Source organism: Portunus trituberculatus, chromosome 50 (genome assembly GCF_017591435.1).
Source record: "Portunus trituberculatus isolate SZX2019 chromosome 50, ASM1759143v1, whole genome shotgun sequence".
Lineage (NCBI taxonomy): Eukaryota > Metazoa > Arthropoda > Malacostraca > Decapoda > Portunidae > Portunus > Portunus trituberculatus.
In genome coordinates this window covers 4,872,517-4,892,019 of record NC_059304.1, presented here as the reverse complement: position 1 = coordinate 4,892,019, position 19,503 = coordinate 4,872,517, and the positions used below count along the sequence as shown (strand labels likewise).

At 37.5% G+C, this 19,503-nt stretch overlaps 1 long non-coding RNA gene across 1 annotated transcript; it reads left to right on the top strand.

Annotated features, from left to right (window-relative positions):
- The first annotated feature begins 12,600 nt into the window (after positions 1-12,600).
- LOC123499851 lies at positions 12,601-14,678 on the top strand. The gene is made up of 2 exons (XR_006673132.1): positions 12,601-13,153; positions 14,646-14,678. It is a non-coding gene; the product is annotated as an uncharacterized LOC123499851 (long non-coding RNA).
- The last annotated feature ends 4,825 nt before the right edge of the window (positions 14,679-19,503 follow it).

The window sequence follows — 19,503 nt, the reverse complement described above, 5'->3', positions numbered from 1 at the left end:
ATTAAAACACACAACCCAAAAAACAACAAACACAAAAAAAACCCCAAAATACAATTATATCTTCTAATAAAGAAATATATGCTGATTGGAAGGAAAACATTGACATCTTATTTTATAAATTCTGGTTCAAAAGACATGAAGAATAAAAACTTCTATTACTACTACCACCACTCCACTTCTATTTTATCACTATTAGTACTAGAACCAATATATTTAAAACTATTATTACTTCTCTTGTTATGAATACAACTAGAGGTTCTATATAAAACTAATATTGTTTTTCTTGCTATTACAACAATAACAACAACTACTACTACTACTACTACTACTACTACTACTACTACTACTACTACCATCATAATGATTAATACTAATATTACACTGTTCCACTGATTATACTATCATAACTTTTCCAATTTAATATGATTACTTCCTATGAAGTGTAACAGTTTTGTTGTTCTACCATTTATTTCCACTATTTACTATACTGTCCTAAAATAACTAATGTCAATACTAAAGACATCACTGTGACACACCTATACTATTACTACTGCCCACTGCTACTACCACTACTACCTACTACTACTACTACTACTACTACTACTACTACCAATAACTACTACTTTACCACACTACTACTACCACTACTACTACTACTACTACTACCACCACACCACCACCACCACCACCACCACCACCACCACCACCACCACCACCACCACCACCACTACTACTACTACTACTACTACTACTACTACTACTACTACTACTACTACTACTATTACCATCACAATGATAAATACTAGTACTATACTGTATTTCTTCTCTATATTTGCATACCTGGAGAGACCTATTTGGTTTTAATTTGCTTTTGTTTAGTTATTCATTAGTGTACTTAATTACTGATTTATATCATATTGTTTGCAACATATGGAAAATTTATTTTATTCTTTGTATGATGATAATGAAGTGTTCTCTTTAAACTTAGAATTTATTGTTATAGAAAAAATTTCAGGTCAACGAGATCCTAATTCTTTATCCTAATATTTCAATTTTGAGGATTATATATCATCAACTAAATCATTATGTAACAATTACCTTAACATTATACATATCAACATTAGATCACTTCACAAACACTTTGATGTACTAAAATCTTTCCTTAATTGTTTACCAAAACCACCTGATATAATTGCTGTTACTGAGACATGGCTACAAGAACACACTAAACATCTTTATTTTTTGGATGGTTATGATTCATATCACTTAATAAGAACTGAAAGAGAACATGAAGGATATCTATTTTTGCTAACAATATGTTACAAACAGAATTGTTAAACCCATTTTGCTTCATTAATGTAAACATTGAAATGTGTACTCTTAAACTTACATTAGAGATTCAAATTATATAATTACTGTTCTTTACAGACCTAAGAGCAAACATGTAGGTGTCAATGAATTTACATCTGATATGAATGATATGCTGAATAATGACATCTTCAGACGTAACAAATCATTAATTATAGGAGACTTTAACATAAATTTATTGGAGCATTCTACCCACATTCCTACAAACTTTTTCCTTAATACCATGCAAACACTAAATTATTTCCACATATCCAGACCTACACGATTTCCGGATACTCCTGCTCTAGGTCAGCCCTCGCTACTAGATCAAATCTGGTCAAATTTCACACCTCACTCATTCTCAGGGATCCTTCACTGCTGTATATCTGACCACCTTCCCATTTTCATTAATATCAATCAGCAATCTAAACCCAACAAAAATACAAGAGATAAAATTTAGAAATTATTAGTTAGTATATATATCTTAACATGTGTATATATTGTATTTATATGCTCATATATTGTATTTATATGTAAAATTGAATGTCTGTATGTCTGTATACATGATCAAATTGTACATCTCCTATGAATAGTCATCCATTCTTTTTATTGTCTTAAGTAATAAACGAATCTTAATTATCTTTTGTGTAATATATGAATCTAATACTAGGATATTATATATAGTTATAATAATGTCATCATTACAGTAATAGATATTGTTGCCCCAGCCAGATTGTTTAATATTTTTAAGGATATTTTTTCTATGAGGAAAATTATTTTCCAGTATCCTTCACACACTGCGTCATCCTGATCTTCTTTACATGTCCTCTTGTCCTTCCATCTTCTGTCACCAGCACCAGGTCTTCCTTGTCTATTTTGTTCAATGCCATTGACTATCTTGTACATTGTTATTAGGTCCCCTCATTCTCTTCTATCTTGTAAGGTTGGCAGTCACATTTCCTTCAGCCATTCTTTGTATATTAGGTCCTTTAGTTCTGGCACCATTTTTTTAGCAATCTTCTGTATCTGTTCTAATCTTCTCATATCCTTTTCAGAACTCGTGGAGACCACACCACAGCTGCATATTCCAGCCTTGGGCGTATCATGCTTGTGATGATTTTTTTCATCATATCTTTGTCCATGAATTGAAATGTCAACATTTTACATGATAATCCAAATATCTTGCTTATGTGTTTTTGGGGGTTCAAATTTTCCTGTATAATCACTCCCAGATCTTTTTCCTCTTTAGTCTTCATTATTTGTTCCTTATCCATCAGGTAGTTCCATACTGGTCTTCTCTTACTCTTTCTTAGTTCCATTACTTGACATTTCTTGGCATTAAACTCCAATTTCCACTTCCTGCTCCATTCATAGATTTTGTTTATATCTTCCTTTAACAGCAAAACGTCCTCCCTGGTTTTGATAACTCTTAGCACCTTTGCATCATCAGCAGATAGATTAATATAACTGTTTACCCCATTGTGAATGTCGTTTAAATAAATCTGGAACATAATGGGGGCTAACACTGACCCTTGTAGCACTCCGCTAGTTACTTTACCCCAAGTTGAGTATGTATTTCTGATCACAGTTCTCATTTCCTGTCCTTCAAATAATCCCTTATCCATTCTGATAAGGTTCCTTGCAATCCTCCTTGTTCTCTAGTTTCTAAAGTAATCTTTCATGAGGGACTTTATCAAAAGCCTTTTTTATGTCCAGGTATACTGTGTCCACCATCCGTCTCTGCTTTAAAGTCCTCCTATAACTCTTGAGTAGAAGTTTAATAAGTTTGATACACATGACCGTCCTGTCCTGAACCCAAATTGTCTGTTCTATATGACTTTTTCTTCTTCCAGATTTTTAACCCATTTTTCTTTGATAGTAATTTATACAATTTCTCCAAAATGCTTGTAAGTGACGCTGGTCTGTAGTTTAGTGGTTCAGTTGCCTTTCTTCCTTTAAATATTGGTATTACCTTGGCTATCTTCCATTCTAGTGGAACTTTCACTTCATTTAGTGAACTTGTAATTATTTTTTTCTATGAGGAAAATTATTTTCCAGTATCCTTCACACACTGCGTCATCCTGATCTTCTTTACATGTCCTCTTGTCCTTCCATCTTCTGTCACCAGCACCAGGTCTTCCTTGTCTATTTTGTTCAATGCCATTGACTATCTTGTACATTGTTATTAGGTCCCCTCATTCTCTTCTATCTTGTAAGGTTGGCAGTCACATTTCCTTCAGCCATTCTTTGTATATTAGGTCCTTTAGTTCTGGCACCATTTTTTTAGCAATCTTCTGTATCTGTTCTAATCTTCTCATATCCTTTTCAGAACTCGTGGAGACCACACCACAGCTGCATATTCCAGCCTTGGGCGTATCATGCTTGTGATGATTTTTTCATCATATCTTTGTCCATGAATTGAAATGTCAACATTTTACATGATAATCCAAATATCTTGCTTATGTGTTTTTGGGGGTTCAAATTTTCCTGTATAATCACTCCCAGATCTTTTTCCTCTTTAGTCTTCATTATTTGTTCCTTATCCATCAGGTAGTTCCATACTGGTCTTCTCTTACTCTTTCTTAGTTCCATTACTTGACATTTCTTGGCATTAAACTCCAATTTCCACTTCCTGCTCCATTCATAGATTTTGTTTATATCTTCCTTTAACAGCAAAACGTCCTCCCTGGTTTTGATAACTCTTAGCACCTTTGCATCATCAGCAGATAGATTAATATAACTGTTTACCCCATTGTGAATGTCGTTTAAATAAATCTGGAACATAATGGGGGCTAACACTGACCCTTGTAGCACTCCGCTAGTTACTTTACCCCAAGTTGAGTATGTATTTCTGATCACAGTTCTCATTTCCCTGTCCTTCAAATAATCCCTTATCCATTCTGATAAGGTTCCTTGCAATCCTCCTTGTTCTCTAGTTTCTAAAGTAATCTTTCATGAGGGACTTTATCAAAAGCCTTTTTTATGTCCAGGTATACTGTGTCCACCATCCGTCTCTGCTTTCCAGTCCTTCTATAACGCTTGAGTAGAAGCTTAATAAGTTTGATGCACATGACCGTCCTGTCCTGAACCCAAATTGTCTGTTCTATATGACTTTTTCTTCTTCCAGATTTTTAACCCATTTTTCTTTGACAATAATTTGACACAACTTCCCCAAAATGCTTGTAAGTGACGCTGGTCTGTAGTTTAGTGGTTCAGTTGCCTTTCTTCCTTTAAATATTGGTATTACCTTGGCTGTCTTCCATTCTAGTGGAACTTTCACTTCATTTAGTGAACTTGTAATTATTTCCCAAATTGGTGTGTGTGTGTGTATTTACCTAGTTGTTTTTTACGGGAGGGGAGCCTATGGTGGTGGTGTCCCGTCTCTGTATCTCACAGTGTCTAATTTTGTGTTCAAGTGGTGGTGGTGGTGGACTTTGCACACACCACCTCTCTGTCCAGTCCGTTCCATATATCTATCACTCTATGGGGGAAGTTGTAGTTGTCTTTTGTGAGTTTTAGTCCATGTCCTCTTGTGTCCCTTGTGTCCCTTTTCAGCAGGTCCATCCTATCAGGAAGCTCCATATTATTCATTATTCTGTAGATGGTCAACAGGTTGCCTCTTTTCTTCTCTGCTCCAGTGTTGGTCAGTCCAGTCTCTTTTCATACGTAAGAGCTGACAAGGTTGCGGCCAGTTTGGTGGCCGCTCTTTGTATTTCAATTTTCGTGATATTCTTCCTGGTGTGAGGTGACCACAGTATTGCTGCATACTCCAGTCGTGGTCTGATCAAGGATGCCAATAACTTTTTCACCATATCTTCATCAATATATGTGAATGCAATTCTAATATTTCTCAGTAAGTTGTAGGTCTCACCAACAATTTTATTGATATGTTTATTGGGGACATTTCCTTTGTTATGAGAACTCCCAGGTCCTTTTCACTTTCCACCTTCTTAATCTTCTCTTCTCCAAGTTTGTATTGTCTTGTTATCCTATTTTTGCTCTTCCTAAATTCCATTATGCTACATTTCTTAATGTTGAATTCCATCTCCCATCTTTTCCTCCATTCCCATAGTCTATCTAAGTCCTGCTATGGAGTTCCACCCAACGTGCGACCCAACTTTCTTCAAAAGTTTTGTGTCATCTGCATAGAAACTCGTGTAGCTTTAATTTCTGTGTGGGTGACTTTTGACGTGCTGGAACGCATTCCTTACTATTACATGTTGTAATGGGTTCGGTATATGTACCGTATAACGAGGACTTAGTGTATATTGTTATGATATTGTATTTTTGATTGATATATTTCAGCTTCAATATGGCCTGTGAAGGAAAAGGTATGTAATCTATTTTCTGTATAGCATGTTTATTGTTAAGTCCTCGTTTGTTAGTGTGTCGTGCATGAATACTTTTTTTCAACCTAACAATTAGTCGTATGTTGTATCTATGGTGGTGTTTGCTTGATTTAGGTTTAACCAATACTAAAGTGTGCTTATTGTGTTGTACAGTTTTGTGCATGAGAAGTGAATGTTATTACCTTTAGGTTTTCCTATTACACTTGTGTGTAGTTTGTATTGCTTTGCTTTACATTGTTTTTGCTTTGCCTCACTGATTATATTCATATCCTTGACCAAATATACTTTATTACCAGTCTAACTGGTTTTCATGAATGGAAAGACAATGGTATGATTTTTTTCTGAATTGAAACATGTTTGTTTGCATTGATGTAGGATACCTAGCTATGTGTTAAAATGCTTAATGTATATTTGACTTGCTTGTGTGACGTCTCTGCTTTCCATACTCTTTAGTGATATTTTGGCTGTAGCTAGGGCTTACAAACATGTGGGTATTCCCACAAAACCACTACCTGCTTCTAGGTGCTTAAACATGCATCTTTTATTATGTAACTTTGAATGGTGATATGCTTATTGTGTTAGTTTCAACGCTGATATATAATGCTAATAATGTCTGAGGTCTGTGGTAATGGTGTATGCTTTGTTGTGGCATCTTGCATAGTTGATGTGATCAACTATGTAGCTTTTGTCTGCATGTACACCAATTTACTTTTCTCTATATATACCTTACTTCTTTTTCTTGTTACATTTATTGTGTATGCTTAAAAACTGAAATTCACTCAACATGCTGTGTTCCATTATAATCATTAGTGACTCGAGTATTTTCTGTTCTGTGAAACTAAGCCCTCCTACACGTCATTCCTACCCATTATCCTGATAATTACTCAAATGTCAATTTTTCGCTGCTTAACTTTTTAACTTTTTTCAAAGTAATCCCTTTGGAAGAGAATTAAGGGTTAAGACACATTTCAAACTGAATTGGGCCTCCCACCTTGTTATTATTTTGTGAGAGCCCTTTGTTTGTTTGTGTGTTGCCTTAGGTTAACACCTTTATCATGTAAGACACAGTTTCCCTTACAGTTTTGATCATCATTAGGATTGAGAGACTAGAGTGCCCTGACTTATAGTTTTGTCTTCAACATTTTTAGAACAGTGATAACAACAATTATGAGACACAGCATGATTAATATTGAAGTATTTATTATTGTTTAAATATCATATTTAGATACTAAACATGAAATAAAAACACAAATAAACCATTGTTTTTTTTTTTCTGCTACCTTTATTATAAGTGTTGACTCAACACACTACAAAAAGGTACATACACACATACTGTGTATGTACCTTTGGGCATGTGTATATTAGATATTTTGACTTTTTTACTGATGTTATAAGCCTTTGTATGAAGTGAACATTTTCTTGACTTGGAACAATGAGCGATTCTTTATATAGTGAGAATAGGATCTCATATACTAATATATGCAGCTAAGAATTTATTATTCCTCCTAGTGTTGGTGGTTATTTTTGTCATAGTATTTGTTAAATATCTAGTATATACATGCCTACAGTGACCTCTAATAGCAGAAAGAAGAGTTGATAGGAGTACCCTAATTAAGCAGAGTTGGAAGTCAATACATGTGGTGAGCGTGTCATCAATGAGTAATCAGATAACCCTAAATACGATATGAAATACCACAACCAGGCATTGGTAGCACTGAGACGAGTTTGAAAAGCTAGCTCTCCGCTCCTGGTTATCTATACTCTGATTGATTGATTGATACATTTATTGTTGAATTATTAAATAATTACAAAAAGGAGAAGCTTCTGATGGGCCTTGCCCCTCCCCACCCTGGGCAAAGACTTAAGGTTTGTATTCAGAGGAGAGAGGTGTAGTTGCGGATGAACAGGCCACATCCAGATTTGCTGCCATCCACTGAACCATCACAGTAAACATGTACAGCCTGCACCCTGGGAAGTTAGATCATTTATGCATAAAAGATCTTCAAGCTCTTCTCCTAGTTATTGTTGATTGATTGATTGATACATTTATTATTGAATTAATAAATAATTACAAAAAAAGGAGGAGGATGGACCTTGCCACCCATGGGCAAAGACTTAAGGTTAAAGTATCAAAAAAATAACACTAGACAGTATACATAACAAGAATACAAGTATTTCATTAAATAAATACAGATATTGCACACCTTATTGCATAAACATCCTACAGTCTGGGCAAACTGAGTATATCCCTGAGAGTGGTTGAGTCTAGGATGGTCAATGAGGCTGTACAAGTCATGCTGACCTTGTGGCCTAAATTTAACAATGAGAGGACATTCCATGATATAGTGACATACAGTGTGCCCTTTGGTGCACCACACAGCACACACCAGGAGAAGCACTGACTTCCCAAAAGTATTTGTAGCCTAATCTGAACCTCATTGCCACCCTGTCATGTGATGCAGTGTGTCTCCCGTAGGTGTGTGTAGGCACAGTTCTGGGAGACGCGTGCATAGTGAAGACTAGACTGCTACTGCCCCTATGGCAACAAAGCTCCAACTGATCACTAATGCTACTATGTACAAAGTCCTTAATGCTACTTTTAACATAACCCAGAGTGTACTCAGTGCCAGGGTCCACTGTATCATCTTGTAGGGCACACTGAGCAAGGTGGTCTGCTTTTTCATTTAGCGGGATACCCACCCACATGAGGGTATCCAGATGAAATGGACCGTGGCACCAGCACCTTCTAGGGTGTGGATGAGATCTAGACACTTATTAACTAGATCACAGTCCATGGGGAGGTGGATTGAAGGGCATACAGTGCAGCCTGACTGTCAATAAATAAATATACGTACATTCTTTTGGAGAGGCGCCACAATGTGGAGCACCTCCAGTCAAAAGAAGGCAGGCAGGAGGGGATAGGGGGAGTGTGTGGCGTGAGGATAACAAGCAGTTAGCAGCCTCTTGTTCCATGTCCCTGTGCGAAAGTATGGCAAGAAAACAAATCGAGTGCGGTATATAATTAATCTCCCACCAATCTCATCTCTTTCTTAGCGCTGAAATGTGTCTCAGTGAGCACAAAGTTAGTGTGATCTTATAGTGTGGTGTGGATGTGAGGGCGTGAGGTGGGAGTGTGTCAGCCAAAGGAAGGGCAGCACATTCGAAGACAGCCGAGGTGATCCCACACCAGCTGAAGAAATCCTCGGCCTTTAGTCTTATGGCGGCGGGCGAGTGCGGTTCCTTGTGTTTGCGTGCGTGGCGTCGCGGTTAGTGTAGAGATAATAGTGTGCGTTAGTTTATCTTATTGAATGCGTCTTCCTCGCGTTGGATTTGGTAAGTTGAGGTTGTTATTTAAGCTTCAATATAATAACTGCAATAAAGTACTAAGTCGCTACTAAGCATTAACCTGAACCACGTGACTCCTATACTGATCTCCGTTAATAATGAAATACTAGCTTTGATAACCACACCACACTAACTCCCTCCTTCTCCTCTTTACAGGTGAGTACCCGTATCACAGGTCACACCGTGGGACTGACACCGCTGGAGCAACCCTTCGAAATAAAGTAAAGTACAAATTACGGTTTGCTAGGCGTTAGGTGTTAGGCATCGGGCGATAGGCGGCGCGGCTAACCATTCTCTTCCAGGTACAAACTAACCTTCTCTTCCAGGTACATGTTAATTATCTAGTCTTCCCCAGTAATGCCCTGGTTAGCGCACCTTGGCGGCGATCCAGGAGCCTCGTGCTGGTGGTGGTGGTGGCGGCGTGGCAGGCTGGCAGGCTGGCTGTGGCGGGCGTGCACATGCTATCATATAGTATGGATGGAAGTATGCAAACCTCGCAATGAAGATGGAAAAGGTGAAGAAATGGTTCTATCTTGACTATCTTTTGTGTGTGTGTGTGTGTGTGTGTGTGTGTGTGTGGGTAAGATTATTGTTTAATTTTTTACAGGTCTAATCAATACCTATTTCTTATAGGTCAAACTATCCCATGCAGGTCAAACTAACCATTTATATTGTTCTCTAAAAGACCAAACTTTTTTTTTTTTTTTTAAGTAGGACAAACTGTAATCTTTCTCTTTTCTCTCTTTCAGGTCAAACTAATCTTTTTTTTTCTCTGCAGCTCTTAAAGTAATCTCTCTCTCTCTCTCTCTCTCTCTCTCTCTCTCTCTCTCTCTCTCTCTCTCTCTCTCTCTCTCTCTCTTTCCATCTTTCCATCATCTCTATCATCTCGATTCTTATTTAGTGTATATATTTTCTCTCTATACCTTCTATATTCTCTTTACTTGCATCTATCTTGTTTCTATTGACATTTCTCACTAGTGTTCTGAATCTCATATTCCTTTGTTTTAATACAGTAACATGAACAAGGTTGTGAATGTTCGGGTGTGGTGTGGATGAGCAAGCCAGCGAGCAAGCTGGCATGAGGAGCCGAGCGGGGGAGGCAGCTCAGCATGTGTAGGCTATGTGAGGCTAGCCAAGATGTATGAATATTGTACTGTACTTATGCTATGGAATGGTTTTGTTACTGTAAAGCATATTTAAGAAAAATAAAAATATGGCTGATTTCCTTGTGTATAAGTTTCCGGTGTATGCGAGTGTGTGTAACTGTGTATGGCGTGTGGATGGTTGAGCGAGGGTGTGGGTGCAGGCTGCAGACTGAGGCACATGACGTGGAGCCTGTGGTGACCGGTGACTGGTTCACTCTGGTATTTACACGACTGCCGAGGGAATAATACATAAAGTTCAGTCTTAGGCGCTCACGAGGGAATATACTTTAGCACTCCCGAGAGAATATACATACTGTAAGGTTCAGTCTAGCCAAGTTAGTTATTAAAGATCTAATCGGACACCGGAATTCTGTTTCAAGGTAAGAAGGACTGCTAATCAAGTCATTTTACATTGTTGTGCTTCAAAACGATAAAATTCATAAAAAGAAAAACAAGTCTATATAGAAAACCAAAGTAAAAGTAGTTTTCAGCTTTTTTTCCAAAATACAGAAATGCATACAAAACGCATGAATACAGACTATTTGTTTAAGGAACTGAAATATGTCAAAATTTGGTTATTTTAATGTTTTCCAGCATTTTATGCACCAAAACTCAGAAAGGCAAACAAACCACTATATTTGGTAAAAGGTCGCATTATGTGATTTTAAGTTTTATGAAAAAAAAAACTCATAATTTTTTTCATAAAACACCTTAAAAACACAAATAAGAGTTTTTTTTTTTTTACAAATATAGTGTTTTGCCTGCATTTTTGAGTTTTGGTGCATAAAATGCTGGAAAACACCAAAATAACCAATTTTTGACATTTGAGTTCCTTAAACAAACAGTGTGTAATCATGCGTTTTGCCTGCATTTCTGTGTTTTGGTGCAAAAAAAGCTGAAAACTACAAAAATAACACGTTTTTCTTACTTTTATTTTGGTTTCTTTATAGTGTGTGTGTGTGTGTGTGTGTAATTCACTGTTTGATCTGCTGCAGTCTCTGACGAGACAGCCAGACGTTACCCTACGGAACGAGCTCAGAGCTCATTGTTTCCGATCTTGGGATAGGTCTGAGACCAGGCACACACCACACACCGGGACAACAAGGTCACAACTCCTCGATTTACATCCCGTACCTACTCACTGCTAGGTGAACAGGGGCTACACGTGAAAGGAGACACACCCAAATATCTCCACCCGGCCGGGGAATCGAACCCCGGTCATCTGGCTTGTGAAGCCAGCGCTCTAACCACTGAGCTACCGGGCCGTGTGTGTGTGTGTGTGTGTGTGTGTGTGTGTGTGTGTGTGCGTGACTTCGGCGAAGTCACACAGACTCTTAAAGAAGATTATAAGACTATCATGAGATATAAGGAGAATATTGTCAGAAAAATATTCAATCCGCAATTACCTATCACTTTAAATGAGAGAGAGAGAGAGAGAGAGAGAGAGAGAGAGAGAGAGAGAGTTGTAGGTCTAAGAGGCGCGAGGACTCTGTCACTGGGAGTGTGCGTGGCGGACCATATACCACACACCATACACCACAATTTGGTGTCTTTCACTCTCTCACCACACGCACTACTGTCACCATACACCACAATTTGCTCTCTTTCACTCTGTCACCACACACACCGCTGTCACCATACACCACAATTTGCTCTCTTTCTCTGTCTCCACACACACCACTGTCATCACACACCACACTGCTCTCTTTCCCTCTTTCACCACACACACCATACACCACAATTTGCTCTCTTTCACTCTATCACCACACACACCACTGTCACCACACCATACACCAACTGCTCTCTTCCACTCTTTCACCACACACACACACCACAATTTGCTCTCTTTCACTCTATCACCACACACACCACTGTCACCACACCATACACCAACTGCTCTCTTCCACTCTATCACCACACACACCAGTCACCACACACCATACACCACACTGCTCTCTACCACTCTATCACACACACTACACACATTTTGTATTTTTTTTTTTTTTTTTTAGTTATTATTTGTTTGTGTTCCTTTTTATTTGTTTTGAATGTTGTGATTTGTAATGTCGATATTTTGTCACTCATCTCTCACTGTTTAGCATGTTTGTTTTTAATGATTGTTATTTTTTTTTTTTTTATTTGTGTATTCTTTAATTAGATTTATATATTGTGTGTTGTGAATGCTGAGTTTTGGTAATGTCGACATTTTAAAGCTCCTCCCCACGGCTGCTTGTATCTTCAAATAGATTAAAACCATAAAAACATTGAGTATTCCACACATAATTCCCAGATAACTTTCAAATACTGAGAATTTAACACAAGCAAGGACATAGTATTGGAATTTATTGTGTTGTGAATGCTGAGTTTAGTAATGTCGACATTTTGAAGCTCCCACGGCAACTTGTATCCTTAAATAAACTAAAACCATAATAACACTAAATATTTCACACATAATTCCGTGATACTTTTCCAACACTGAGAATTTAACACATACAAGGACATAGTATTGGAATTTATAGCGGGCAAGGAGAAGAGAGTGAATTCCTTGAGAGAGCCACAGTTGATGATGGCGTCGGTACCTGCCGCCAAGAGACACGGTTGACCTAACTGGAGTGCCGTTATATTTTCAGCCTGTATAGAGGTGACAGTGCCGTGACAGAGGTGGTGGAGGTTATTAATGCACCAAGGAACAGGTGTGTAAGGTGTGGCAGTGGTGTTGATAAGGGATTAGTGTGTAAGGAAGGAAAGAATTGTGGTGGGCCGAGTGCACAACAAACAGTGGTGATGGCCGTGTGGTGTTGCTTATACACCCCATAAACACCCCGCAACACATCCACAACATGCCCATTTACACCCAAACACACAAAGTGAAGTGATGACATTCCCGACAGCACCAGCGGCAAGACAAGAGACCAATGCAACTCTTCACCACGACTCTCCACAACGCCTCACCATCATTTATTTCAGGTATTTCTAAGGCCACTCTCTTATTTGTAGGTTTTCTTTGCATATGAGAGTGAAAACAGTGCCCAAATGTTGAAAAGGTGATGGGTATAACGAGCAGTTGTCAGTATTACCAGGTATTATTTGCTTCTTTGACTCACCGTAAGCCAAACATGTGTCAGAATGCAGGCATTACAGTACCGTTGCATGTTCCCTGGGCAAGTTTTGCCGATGGGGCTTAATTATGTTGTGGTGAGATAATAAATGCAACATAAGGATTATGGAGTCCGCGCTGCAGTGTTCCCGGATGTTACCTCCCGCCCGGCCCCCGTCCGCCCCCCCCAGCTCCACCCCTGTCCCCCTTGGCAACCTGCGGGTTCTAATACTTTTTTTGATATATTCTCTAAAAATAATATTACGCTTCCATGATGTGTTTTATGGTTTCTCTAAATATTTCGTTGTGTTTGAAGTGTGTTCCGCGCCTGTGTTCGGTAAATATGTGGCGTTTAGTGGTGTTTTATAGCTTAAATATGAGCTGCCATAACCTTCAAAATTTCCCATCTCTCAATTTCATTTTTTAAATTTTGAGGTGTAACTGGGCCTTTATGGTATCAAAAAATTGTGTGTACTTTTTTAAGCGTGAAATCAATCCATTGAGTGAAATATGTGGACTTTGAAGTGGTGTTTTGTCCCGTTTAACGTAAGTTTTATTTTTTAGATTTTATTTGTTTACGTTTCTGTTTGACGGTCAAACTCGTTGTAGAATGCCTTAAAAGAAAGCTCAGTCTCTGTAGAATGTGTTAGAATATTCGCCAAGTGAAAATAGGTTGACTTTACAAGAGTTTCTGATGAGTTTAGAGTTTAATGGTTTTGTTTTACATAAATGCTTTTCACTCGTTCACTTCTGGTTCTAGGTCAGTGTTGGATGCCTGAGAAGAGAGTTTACATTGTCTAATATTTTTCGAAAGAAATATAAAGTCGAAATGGCTGGACGTTTTGGCAGCGTTATAAGTGGAAATGTTTATATACATTTTATATACTTAATTTAGACAGTTTTTTAAAACTAGTTAAGCAGGAGATGTTTTGACGTTTTGGATATTAATTAAATTATCTATCAAGTCATAAAAGAGTAAGCATTCGGCCTTGGCTTCGTTTTTTCTTGAAGTCATTTTTAGAATTATTTACGTAATTCAGCCAAGTCACCACTGTTCCCGCGCTCTTGATGACGTCACAGCCAAGGGGGTGACTCAGGCCGGTGTCCCTCCCTCCCTCCCTACCGCCCAGTTCGTCGATATTTTGCCTTATATCTAGTGATTTCTACGTGTTTTCCGTGTTTCTTGGCTCAGGTGTGTAGATATTAGTAGCAGAAGGAACAAGGAAGGAGAAATAAAAGAGTATGAGGAGGAAGGGAGGAATAAGTGGAGGAGCAGACAAGCCACAATAGGTGCTCTCCCTACACTTCCTCAATATTTTGCCTAATATCTCGTGTTTTCTAAGTGTTTTGATGTGTTTCTAGGCTCAGGCGTGTAGATGGGAGCAGTAGAAGAAAGAAAAAAAGGAAGAAGAAAGGAAAAATGGAAGTGGAAGAAGAGGAGGAGCCAAACCACAATATTTAGGTAAGTCCCCTTTTTAATGTTACCGTTCTTTATAAGGCCTTTTGGTGTTTTTGGGTTATATCTGAAGTATTTTGAGTGTGTTTGGTAGTGTTGCAGGGTGTTTTGAGTGTATTTTGTGTGTTTTCAGTGTGTGTTAGATGTTTTTAGGTATATTTTACATATCTTGAGTGTGGTGTAGTTGGGTGTTTGAATAAATGAGTGTGTTCTGAGTGCGGTTAGGGGAATTTTGAGGTGTTGCATGGTGTATTGAGTGTGTTTTAGGTTAGTTTTAAGGGTTCTAAGTGGTCTGTGCGTGTGTGGGATGATTTTGGTGTGTGGTGAGTATTTTAAGTGGTCTGTGTGTGTGTGTGTGTGTATGGAGTGTGTGGGTATGATTTTGATGTGTGCTGTGTGTTTTAAGTGGTCTGTGCAGATGTTTGGAGTGTGTGGGTATGATTTTGGTTTTTCCAATTTAATATGATTACTTCCTATGAAGTGTAACAGTTTTGTTGTTCTACCATTTATTTCCACTATTTACTATACTGTCCCTAAAATAACTAATGTCAATACTAAAGACATCACTGTGACACACTACTATTACTACTACCTCTCTACTACTACTACTACTACTACTACTACTACTACTACTACTACTACTACTACTACTACTACTACTACTACTACTACTACTACTACTACTACTACTACTACTACTACTACTACTACTACCACTACCACCACCACCACCACCACCACCACCACCACCACCACCACCACCACCACCACCACCACCACCACCACCACCACCACTACTACTACTACTACTACTACTACTACTACTACTACTACTACTACTACTACTATTACCATCACAATGATAAATACTAGTACTATACTGTATTTCTTCTCTATATTTGCATACCTGGAGAGACCTATTTGGTTTTAATTTGCTTTTGTTTAGTTATTGATTAGTGTACTTAATTACTGATTTATATCACATTGTTTGCAACATATGGAAAATTTATTTTATTCTTTGTATGATGATAATGAAGTGTTCTCTTTAAACTTAGAATTTAGTGTTATAGAAAAAATTTCAGGTCAACGAGATCCTAATTCTTTATCCTAATATTTCAATTTTGAGGATTATATATCATCAACTAAATCATTATGTAACAATTACCTTAACATTATACATATCAACATTAGATCACTTCACAAACACTTTGATGTACTAAAATCTTTCCTTAATTGTTTACCAAAACCACCTGATATAATTGCTGTTACTGAGACATGGCTACAAGAACACACTAAACATCTTTATTTTTTGGATGGTTATGATTCATATCACTTAATAAGAACTGAAAGAGAACATGAAGGATATCTATTTTTGCTAACAATATGTTACAAACAGAATTGTTAAACCCATTTTGCTTCATTAATGTAAACATTGAAATGTGTACTCTTAAACTTACATTAGGAGATTCAAATTATATAATTACTGTTCTTTACAGACCTAAGAGCAAACATGTAGGTGTCAATGAATTTACATCTGATATGAATGATATGCTGAATAATGACATCTTCAGACGTAACAAATCATTAATTATAGGAGACTTTAACATAAATTTATTGGAGCATTCTACCCACATTCCTACAAACTTTTTCCTTAATACCATGCAAACACTAAATTATTTCCCCCACATATCCAGACCTACACGATTTCCGGATACTCCTGCTCTAGGTCAGCCCTCGCTACTAGATCAAATCTGGTCAAATTTCACACCTCACTCATTCTCAGGGATCCTTCACTGCTGTATATCTGACCACCTTCCCATTTTCATTAATATCAATCAGCAATCTAAACCCAACAAAAATACAAGAGATAAAATTTAGAAATTATTAGTTAGTATATATATCTTAACATGTGTATATATTGTATTTATATGCTCATATATTGTATTTATATGTAAAATTGAATGTCTGTATGTCTGTATACATGATCAAATTGTACATCTCCTATGAATAGTCATCCATTCTTTTTATTGTCTTAAGTAATAAACGAATCTTAATTATCTTTTGTGTAATATATGAATCTAATACTAGGATATTATATATAGTTATAATAATGTCATCATTACAGTAATAGATATTGTTGCCCCAGCCAGATTGTTTAATATTTTTAAGGATATTTTTTCTATGAGGAAAATTATTTTCCAGTATCCTTCACACACTGCGTCATCCTGATCTTCTTTACATGTCCTCTTGTCCTTCCATCTTCTGTCACCAGCACCAGGTCTTCCTTGTCTATTTTGTTCAATGCCATTGACTATCTTGTACATTGTTATTAGGTCCCCTCATTCTCTTCTATCTTGTAAGGTTGGCAGTCACATTTCCTTCAGCCATTCTTTGTATATTAGGTCCTTTAGTTCTGGCACCATTTTTTTAGCAATCTTCTGTATCTGTTCTAATCTTCTCATATCCTTTTCAGAACTCGTGGAGACCACACCACAGCTGCATATTCCAGCCTTGGGCGTATCATGCTTGTGATGATTTTTTCATCATATCTTTGTCCATGAATTGAAATGTCAACATTTTACATGATAATCCAAATATCTTGCTTATGTGTTTTGGGGTTCAAATTTTCCTGTATAATCACTCCCAGATCTTTTTCCTCTTTAGTCTTCATTATTTGTTCCTTATCCATCAGGTAGTTCCATACTGGTCTTCTCTTACTCTTTCTTAGTTCCATTACTTGACATTTCTTGGCATTAAACTCCAATTTCCACTTCCTGCTCCATTCATAGATTTTGTTTATATCTTCCTTTAACAGCAAAACGTCCTCCCTGGTTTTGATAACTCTTAGCACCTTTGCATCATCAGCAGATAGATTAATATAACTGTTTACCCCATTGTGAATGTCGTTTAAATAAATCTGGAACATAATGGGGGCTAACACTGACCCTTGTAGCACTCCGCTAGTTACTTTACCCCAAGTTGAGTATGTATTTCTGATCACAGTTCTCATTTCCCTGTCCTTCAAATAATCCCTTATTCATTCTGATAAGGTTCCTTGCAATCCTCCTTGTTCTCTAGTTTCTAAAGTAATCTTTCATGAGGGACTTTATCAAAAGCCTTTTTTATGTCCAGGTATACTGTGTCCACCATCTGTCTCTGCTTTCCAGTCCTTCTATAACGCTTGAGTAGAAGCTTAATAAGTTTGATGCACATGACCGTCCTGTCCTGAACCCAAATTGTCTGTTCTATATGACTTTTCTTCTTCCAGATTTTTAACCCATTTTTCTTTGACAATAATTTGACACAACTTCCCCAAAATGCTTGTAAGTGACGCTGGTCTGTAGTTTAGTGGTTCAGTTGCCTTTCTTCCTTTAGATATTGGTATTACCTTGGCTATCTTCCATTCGAGTGGAACTTTCACTTCATTTAGTGAACTTGTAATTATTTCCCAAATTGGTGTGTGTGTGTGTATTTACCTAGTTGTATTTTACGGGAGGGGAGCCTATGGTGGTGTTGTCCCGTCTCTGTATCTCACAGTGTCTAATTTTGTGTTCAAGTGGTGGTGGTGGTGGACTTTCCACACACCACCTCTCTGTCCAGTCTGTTCCATATATCTATCACTCTATGGGGGAAGCTGTAGTTGTCTTTTGTGAGTTTTAGTCCATGTCCTCTTGTGTCCCTTGTGTCCCATTTCAGCAGGTCCATCCTATCAGGAAGCTCCATATTATTCATTATTCTGTAGATGGTCAACAGGTTGCCTCTTTTTCTTCTCTGCTCCAGTGTTGGTCAGTCCAGTCTCTTTTCATACGTAAGAGCTGACAAGGTTGCGGCCAGTTTGGTGGCCGCTCTTTGTAGCCTTTCAATTTTCGTGATATTCTTCCTGGTGTGAGGTGACCACAGTATTGCTGCATACTCCAGTCGTGGTCTGATCAAGGATGCCAATAACTTTTTTCACCATATCTTCATCAATATATGTGAATGCAATTCTAATATTTCTCAGTAAGTTGTAGGTCTCACCAACAATTTTATTGATATGTTTATTGGGGGACATTTCCTTTGTTATGAGAACTCGCAGGTCCTTTTCACTTTCCACCTTCTTAATCTTCTCTTCTCCAAGTTGGTATTGTCTTGTTATCCTATTTTTGCTCTTCCTAAATTCCATTATGCTACATTTCTTAATGTTGAATTCCATCTCCCATCTTTTCCTCCATTACCATAGTCTATCTAAGTCCTGCTATAGACCCAACTTTCTTCAAAAGTTGTGTGTCATCTGCATAGAAACTCGTGTAGCTTTTATTTCTGTATGGGTGACTTTTGACGTGCTGGAACGCATTCCTTACTATTACATGTTGTAATGGGTTCGGTATACGGTAATTTTGATTTACGGTGAGGTTTTCAGGAATGCATATGTACCGCATGACGAGGACTTAGTGTATATTGTTATGATATTGTATTTTGATTGATATAAAGTATTTCAGCTTCAATATGGCCTGTGAAGGAAAAGGTATGTAATCTATTTTCTGTATAGCATGTTTATTGTTAAGTCCTCGTTTGTTAGTGTACAAATACTTTTTTTCAACCTACCAATTAGTCGTATGTTGTATCTATGGTCATGTTTGCTTGATTTAGGTTTAACCAATACTAAAGTGTGCTTATTGTGTTGTACAGTTTTGTGCATGAGAAGTGAATGTTATTACCTTTGGGTTTTCCTATTACACTTGTGTGTAGTTTGTATTGCTTTGCTTTACATTGTTTTTGCTTTGC